The following is a 9,694-nucleotide window of genomic DNA, read 5'->3' on the forward strand; positions in this document are numbered from 1 at the left end:
TTAAGGTCATGACCGTGTAGTCGTCTTCTTCTCTTGCATCATAAACATTCTCTAGTTTTTTTTGTCTTTTAGACACAAACATATATATATATATACCAGGATTAACCTGAGAAGAAAGGAAATTCAAGAAAAATAGGAACTCCAAAGAAATAAGAAATATTCTGTTTTTAAAAAAGGCGAAATCGTCCATATTTTTTCTAAATGCTCTATTATTGCTGAAATGAAAATGAAAAGAGGAGGAGCAATGTAGCTTGGGAAGCAAGTCATGATCTCATCATGAGCAGAGAGGGATGTTTTACATAAAGCATAACAGGAAGAATAGAAATACAAGAGAAGAAATAGGAAGATCTCTCGTTTACAAATCTTAAAATTGTATATATATTTTATTGGAAATTTTGTGACTTGAAAAGTCACGACATGGCTGGTTGGTTTCTAGTATCCAACGGTATTGTGATCAGAAAGTTTTAAAACATGTCTCTCATTTCTTAATTGACGGAGCACTCAGCAAATATCTGCAACAACTTTGGGACTTGGAAATCTTGTGCCGTGTAGTTTGGTAGTTGACTCTTGTAGCTTAAGAGATGGGGAGTTACACTTGTGTATCACGAACTGGCAAATGGTGGAGGTTGTTGCTTACGTTGCTCCTGGAAGAACCTTGTTTGGTATAGGTTACCATGTGAAATATCAAACAAAAACCGACAGAAGTGTCTAATATATAAAGAAATGTTCAATTCTAATTAGTACAAGACTTTTTGGAAGGGAATCCAAAAAAAAATCTATGTGAACTTAACTCATAGATCCAAAGTGAACAATATTATACTAATCGGACAATATAGATTGGATATGGGCTTAAAAACATTCTACCAGATGAACAGCTGAAAGACGAACAGAATCGTTTGAGGTGCTTCTTGAAAGATGCAGATGAGAAGCAATTTTTCCTCAAGGAAGAATCATCAATGAAAGTAAAATGGATCAAAAAAAAAGTGTTCAGGAGGAGGATTGCTTGCATCTTCAGCGAGACGGTCACTTCATAATGCTTTCTCAGAGATATCACCTCATCGTGTTTGTTAAGTGTGTTCCAAAATAATAGAATATATTCAATACTCTGTTCAGAAAAATGGTCTCTAGATGTTGGAAACGGTAGACTCGGTTCAAAGCTAAGCGTCTCCAGCCTTTTCCTGCCAAGAGATTGATCTGTTCTTTTGAGAAACATCGATCAGGAAGCCTTTTTTTTTTACTCTGAATGTCCCCTCCAAGTTAAGAGAAGAGAACCTAAATCATTCAAACAGAAAATATATCTACTTTCTCATCACTGATCTCCGTTAGAGATCCATGAATCGGAACACACACACAAATGAAGACTTTGAGGAAAATGTATCAAATGGTTACAGACTGGAGAGAAGTGGAAATGCAACAATGAAAAGTTTCCAGCTTTGACAAACAATGACATTCAAGCAAAAGCAGAACATAAAACCAAACCCAAGTTTAAGAAACTGAGAGGATACACTCACACACATATGACATATGCAACTGGGCTTCGAAGCCTCAGTTACAACTTCCCTACTCCTGTTCGTGTCTCGGAAACTCTGTGGCAGCTTTTGGCAGCTTTGGGCAGCGTTCGACAACAATTTTTTTTAGGGATAGAAGAGCAGGAGGACTTGAGCATATTCTCTTTATTACAGCCAAACCCCTTAAACGGAGAGATTCTAGCTTCGGAAAGGGAACAGTCATATCAGGATGCACATTGCTAATACTCATTCCCTTCTCCTTATTTATTATTTCTTCTAGGCTTCGTGAAGTTAACATCTCTAGATGCTGGAGAATTGGAGCAAACAATAACCATGTCAGTTCTTTTGGACCTTCCAAATCGAATATAACAATACGTGAGAGGTGCTTGAAATATGGAGAAGGAAGATCTTCTTTCTCTTTGCTTTTCCAATCTATCTTTATCTCTGAGATTTTGGAACCCGCAATATAAAGTTCTCGAAGACCGCCCAGAGCTAACGTGTTTAAAGTTAAAACCGTTGCGGACATATCGAAAATCCAAAGGCGTTGAACACAGCTCGCCAATCGCTCCACTCTTTGGATACTTTCCAAAATTAAAGCATCTTTCACGTTTACTGTTAAAATCTTCAAGTGCTCTAAAAGTTGAAGCTCTTCAATTGATCTTGCATCAATAAAAACAGGAGAACAATATAGTTTCAACACCTGAAGATTTGGTAAGCTTGTTCCTATCCCATCAATGCTTTCAAGTTTGAAACATTGCTCCAGGTCCAGGCTTATTAGTTTCCTCAACCCCTTCAACATGTGCGTGATAAATTGAGGTACTGCAAGGAAGTCAAGCTGCAAATTTCTTCAGGCAATTCACTAAGATACTCGTTACCCGAAAGATCTAAGACGACAAGGGCTGGCATAAACTGAAAGAATTCACCCTGTATACCCTCCTCCAACATGTTATCCCCGAGAAATAGAGTCGACAGGTGGGGGCATTTGGAAAAGCAAGATATCTCTTCAATTTGATTACTCATCAACGAGATCTTTCTCAACACTGACCAGTTGATGTCATCTGGTATAAGCCCTAGCTTCCCACCGGATTTGACGCACTATTTTTCTTCCTCTTTTCCAGAAGTAGACCCTATCCAAAGAGCCATTTCACGTAACACATCATGCATTTTCACTGCAGTTTCGGATTCCATCAATAGATGTGCACAAACTAACGAACCAATTATATCATGACCTTCGTTGTTACTTCCATCTTCATCTCTCTCTCCATTTATAAATCCTTCGCTGATCCAGTATTCTATCAACTCCTCCTTCTTTATTTCATAATTTTCCGGGAACAAAGAACAATACAGGAAGCATGATTTCATCTTTTCATTCCCTAAACCATCATAACTGAACTTCAAAACTGATAGAATCTTTTCTTCCATACCTGGAAACTCGTGGCTAAACGTATTGAGAATCTTATTAGCGTGACGCCATTCGTGTACATTCTTTTTACATGACATGGCTTTGCCAATCACATTGAGTGCAAGTGGCAAGCTATAACATTTTTCACAAATTTATTTTGCAAGTGCGGGAATATCCGGATGCCGCTTTAATGGGGCTTCTCCAACTGCATTTTGAAACAGTTCCCACGCTTCATTCCTTGACAAAAAATCAATCTTCAGCTCATCATCAGCGTTCATGCGTTTGCAAACTTCCTCTGAACGAGTGGTGAAAACTATCTTCGATCCATTTTCTTGAGTTGGATGTGGAACTCCAATCTTGTCCAAATCTACCTCGCTCCACAGTTCATCTAACAGCAGAACAAAATTCTTTCTTCCTAGGATATCGTCTATGGAAAATGCTTTCTCCTCCTCTGTTTGATTTTCCCATTCCTTGTCAACACGTAATCTTCTTAGAATCTGATCCTGAATGCCCTTGTATTGCAAATCTTTAGAGACCACAACCCATATCACAACATCAAATTCATTCATCTCTTCGTCCAATTTGTTGTTGATAGTAGCTAAGAGGGTTGTTTTTCCCACTCCCCCCATGCCATATATACCTAAAGCTCTTCGTTCAGGTTTCATGATGCTGTTCCATGCCTTTCCGACCATTGAATCCAAACCTATTTTTGTTTGGATATGTTTCTTCCCACCTTTGGTGTAGGTCTTTTTTTGGCCACCACTTCAAAAGCTTTTCTAGATAGAAGCTCTTCAACTTCTAACAACTTCTTCGATACCTGTTTCCCATACTCACAGCTTGATATGCAATTTTTTGAAAAATATCCAAAAAGACACAATCTTTTGCTGCTCCAAACCTTTATCTTCTTCTATGGAAACTCTTCTTGCAATATCATCTCGCCTTTCTCTAAGTTCTTGCATAGTTGTCTCCAGAGCCTCAAGATTAGGCTTCATCATATGAATATTATTTCCATCCCCAAATAAGCAGTGGTAGGTTTGCTTTAGCGTTTGATCACATGATAAATCTAGTGATACACAGCCTCCCATCTTTGCTCAAACTTTCAGAAAGAAACCAAAACCAAACTGACTGCTTTGATGATGAAGAAGAGGACGAGGAAGAGGAGCACCAATAATTTTGATTGACTTCATGAGAAAATAGTAAGCCGCAAGTGAAGACTGATAACTCTACACCAATAATTCACAAAACAATAATAATGAAGGCCACACGTTTCCTATCCCCTAGAATGTCTAATTAGAGTCACATGAACCACTTGTGGACTTTAAACTTTGGATTTTACGTTCCAATCCAATTTGTTATGTTCTTTTTTCATTTTTCCTGAGCAATTTACTGAAACCAAATGTGATTTTGGCTTAGTCACAGAATCTGAATCTGCATCGTTGAATATCACCCATTACTTGTTGGGGCGGGCAAAAAAAAAGACCAGACCGACCCAAACCAAACTAGCTAGGGACGTGGCCGTAAAACTTACCTGTAAAATTTGTGGTGTAAAAGAATTGGCTTTAACTGACCAATATTAGAGTTCGCCCTAATACGAGAAGCTCTCAGGCACGAGTATCGAAGTGCGCCGTCACGCCACCATCTTCGACGCCGGTGGTGCCTTAGGCCACCGGCGTCGGCGTCGGCCCCTGCTCCTCATGGCTTCCGTCTACCCCTGCATCTTCTACTTCGTTTCGTCGTCTCGTTTGCAAGCTGTCTTTCCCTTGATTTTCCGCATCGTCGCCGCAGCTCCTCTCATCCCCGCCACCTTGTCGTATGCTGTCCTCGCCGTCGCTCCTCCTCTTAAAGTTAGTGGAGAAACCAGATCTGCTCAACATTTGTGTGAGTCTAGCGGATCTCGTCACCTTCATAGAAGCACAAAAACGGATCTCGTCACCTCCTCCACGGCTCAGCCTCTCACGCTTCCCCCCCCTCAGTGACTAACACTTCACCCCTGTCAAGGTCTAGCTCATGCTCTTCATTCTCCGAGAAAGTTCCAAACTTTAGATCTATTTTTTTCAAATGGGTCTGGGCTTGGTTCTTTATTCAATTAAGCTTGCACCTCCATATCCTCTTCACTGCCGCTCCTCCTCCTAGCCACCAACTTAACTCCTCCACCGGCTACTCAACCTCTCTTCCAGGTTCCTCAGGCCACAGCTCCTTCAACGAGACATCCCGCCAGGCCAGAGTTGGAAGTTTAGCCTCAGTCTACAGGGTTCACATAGCCCAAAGCCGTGATGTTATGCTTGATTTAGTTTCATTGTTGTGTCAGATATCACAGGCTAGTAGAGACTACACAATCTCTGCTCCATTGCTCATGAATATCAGAGCCAAATTTAGGCAAAAGAGGCCTTTTCCTACCGCTCTTGGCTATGGTTCTAGAGTCATTCAACTGCTCTTGCCGACCAAAAGCTTTCGAGAGAGTTCCATCGAGAAACTGGGACAAGATCTTTCCGCAATGTTCCTATCAGTTACATACACCTTATCTGAAGTAAAGGAGAGTCTCTCATCATCAGTGTTGGTGTCCACCAACCATCTTCAAACCCGCTGTTCAGGGTCCCCTGTTGTCGGTTCATATCCCGACTTTAGTATGTTCTTTGGAACATCAGTTTCAGGGTCTAAAGTGAAGCATCTCTACGGATATCTTCACCCCTTTAACACATCTATCGTTCTTATTGTTGTATTTTTTGTTTATTGTCTAGCCGTTGAGATTACCTCCGGCTCTGGTTGTAATCGTTTACCGTTCGGAATTTAAATTAATATAAGCTTTGGTGACAAAAAAAAAAAAAAGAATTGGCTTTAACGGTAACTTTATTGCTGTAGATATATTTGGAGCAATTTTTGATGTAACTGTAGTTATTTTGGATGTAACTGTAAGTTTTTTTTATCTTTGGATACTAGGGTTAAACCGCCTTATGAAAGGGTACACAAATATACAAATAATTTAATTATATTTAAAATGTTTAATTTATTTTTAGCTAAAAAATAATAAAAAATTATTTTTTATATTTTGATCAAATCAAATTTGTCTATTTATTTTACAAATCATAAACTTAGCTAAATAGAATCTAATTATTTTACAAATCAAATTACAAATCAAAAAATAGATTTTTTTTTTTTTAAATTTGTTCTAATTTAGCTTCTAACTATATGTCACTTCAAATATTTTTAACAAAAAAAACATCTAACTAAAACTTGTAGCCTTAATCAAATATAATGTTAAATTTTCAAAATTTTCATTCACTTTTATAATATTATCGTAAACTAAGCTTGTCATCATCTCCTTTGGTTGTGAAAACTCATCCTCACTCTGTTATGGTGTGGGCGACGGGTGATCTTAATAACACGAGGCAAATAGATACATTTTTTATGGACGATGTAGCTACAAAGTTGGCAAGAGTAAACAGGATCCCTAGTAGAGTCAAGAGAGAAGCCACAAACATCACATGGCAAAGGGACTCTTTTGTGGAAGAGGGAAAGAGTGCGGTCATGGATTTTTTGGTTTTCAATAATAAGAGGTGGTGAATTTAAGGCACAATTGATGTGTAGACTGAAATCATAGACTGAACAATGATAGTATCGGTCTTTAACATGTCTCTAACAATACTTGCATTTGACATGATTTCCATCAGATATCGATATCTGACTTTTCTGAACCGGAGGATATAATATCCCAATCAACAGGTTATTAGAGCTATGGAAAGAAGGATCTGAGGAGCTGAGGGTCAGAGAGTGGTGGAGGTGAAAAGGATGGCTTACTTTGGGAGGAAGTAAGTGACAACCTCTGTGGAATTCCAAATCACAAGTAGAGCAATAGTAATAATACCTATTTATCTTCAGATGATGGTCTTTGCAGGCAAAACAGATGGAGAGTGGTGGATCAGATCGTCGGCAAAGTGTGTGATGGTTAGCTGGATCAGACACACGACATAGGGGCTTAGAACGAGGAAAGTATTTTGTTTCGTTCCATGGATTTTCTCTTCTCTAAGGAATGAAGCAGGTGAATAGTAATATCTTAACTTTTGTTGACTCTCTTTATCAAAAGTCAATTACGACAACTGCAAGACAGCTAACTTGCCAAATAGTTTACACTTTAGGAAACACTAATATCAAGAACCTTGTACTTTAGGCAACACGATTTTACTTCCACGGTATCAATGCTGATTAACAATAAGAGAAGAGAACATAAATCATTCAAACAGAAAATATATCTCCTTTTTCATCACTGATCTTTAATCACTCAAGCTCCAGATCACAGGTTATTAGTTATTACCATTCAAATGTGTCTCCTTTCTCATTACAATTTAATAGGCTACATAGCAATTTTTTTTTCTATTATTAATATAGCAATTTTCACCGACCACCATGATACTCGAAGCTGACGAAGTTGAACAGCTGCAGAAACTGAAGAAGATGATTGCTCACTCACAGGCTAAGCTATGCGCGAGTTTATTTTAATAATTTGTATCATTTTATATTAATTTTAAGGTAATGAAGTATAATTGGGTTATATACATTTTTATATGAAGTTATATTCAAAGTATGCTTTATTATTTTTTCGATTTAGATTTTTATAAAATTATACTCTTTAAAAAACTAATATTTAGATATATTTTTTTTGTATATGTAAATGTGTAAGTGTATTTATAATCGTGTTTATATTATTTATTAATCTTCTTTAAAAAATATAGAGCATTCTATTCATAATAAAAAATAGTACACTTTATAATTATTTTTATTATAATTTTTTTATCTATCTTTATATTTGAAAAAACATAAGAAAATTATTGCATATGCACAATATCTAGCTTTACATCTATTTGAAAAAACAAAAGAAAATTAATGCATATGCACAATATCTAGCTTTACTTTGTATTTACCATTTTTTTGCAATGAAAGTAAAAGTGTAATATATTTTTCTGAATATTTGTATTTGAAATACTCGTACTGAAGTCGCTTAAAGGCATATATGTTAGTATTTTATTTAGAGTTCATTAAATAATTTTTTATTTATTAAATAAACACATATAAATAAAAAATATTAGATACATCTTCTGCTTGATCTAGTTACAATATTAATTAATGGCGTGATTATGATGTTTTATTAGTTCACATCATATTTCATAAACTTAGATAACATATTTTCCAACCGACGAATGTATAATGAATATTTTTCATATCTTTATTTTCTGTTGTCGAGAGCCTGAGACTATACTCTAATGTCAATATTATTTGTAAATATTATTTGAATTTTCAACTAATTTATTTTAATATTTAGCCTCATTGATTTTTCTTATGTTGTCATATATATTAATAACATTTTGTTTCAAATATCTTTCATTGATAAAACTCGTGTGAGATCATTTTTAGTTTTATATGTTATGTTAATTGCTTAATAAAGTTTCATAAGCATATGTCCCATAAATTTTATTGGTGAATTACACTAAAGACTTATGAAAAGTCACCATATAGTTTGCATAATTTTTAATGACCATATTTAAAAAAAAAACTTATTGATTATAGAATATTTAGAGTTTTTTCTTAAAAAACATATGTGATTAGTTTAAAGAATATTTTTATAATGATTTTCTTAAAAACATATATGTCAAAATTTATTAAATTTTAATTGTTGATTACTAAATAACTATGTTTACATTTATTGATAAAAACAGCTTGAGAACACATAGATAAATTATTTGAAAAAATATAGAAAAACGACATGTTTAACAATTTATTTCTTACATAAGTAAATTATTGTTACCATCACTTATTTCTAACAGAGCTTTTGTTAACTTACCTTGTTTGATATTAATTTATATTTTATTTTAAATAATTTTATGGAATATTTTAAATCCTAATAAAAATATAAAGAATTGTTTCTCACTGATTTATAGTCTTAGCTTATATGTAATGTATGTTATTTATTAATATTTTCAATAGCATATAGCCTCAATTTTGAAAATCATGAGTTAAATTTATAGTTATAATTGTTTGAATTATTGCATTTTAAAATTAATTATTATTTTTATCTAATTTATGCTAAATTTTGAAATTATATATATATTAAGTTAATATATGTATAATTTTTTACTTTTGTTAGTTTGCCTTATTCAATATTGATTTCTTTATTATTATGAAATAAACAGTTTTTTGGAAACGTTGACATATTTAAAATAACAAATTAAAATGCGTATTTATCATAATACGATTGGTCATTTTAAATCTTACGTGGACGCTCTCAAAGGCTTATAGCCTCAATTTTTATACAATGTACTAGATTTTACCCTCGCGCTACGCCCAAGACTGTATTAATAATTTAGTTTAGTTTTATAATAAATTTGAAGCTAACAATTTAACTGATTTATACAATTTTCTTATTTGAAATATGATTTGTTGATTTTAATATTTATGATAATTTATAATTATATCATGTTATTAGCTATTTAGTTATTTTTATTTATAGATGCAATAATTATGTTTATAAACACATTCATAGTTTTTGAAATATTAAATTATATTTTAAAATATTATGTAGATTACTCAATGTATGTAAACTGTTAATAAATTATAATATTTTATCAAAAATTTATACATATTTTATTTGAATAACATAACCGATTAAACTATCTGTATAATATTTAATTTTTTTTTATATTCAGAAAAACTTTATAATTAATGTGTGATTGTTAGACATATATATATAGATATGTAATAGTATAATATTGAGATTTAAAATTTAATGGCAAGA

General features: G+C 34.0%; 1 pseudogene; it reads right to left on the bottom strand.

Moving 5' to 3' along the window:
* Window positions 1-1,355: 1,355 nt before the first annotated feature.
* On the bottom strand, window positions 1,356-5,854 carry LOC106405986 (annotated as a pseudogene).
* Window positions 5,855-9,694: the final 3,840 nt, after the last annotated feature.

The sequence above is a fragment of the Brassica napus genome, chromosome C6, assembly GCF_020379485.1.
Source record: "Brassica napus cultivar Da-Ae chromosome C6, Da-Ae, whole genome shotgun sequence".
Lineage (NCBI taxonomy): Eukaryota > Viridiplantae > Streptophyta > Magnoliopsida > Brassicales > Brassicaceae > Brassica > Brassica napus.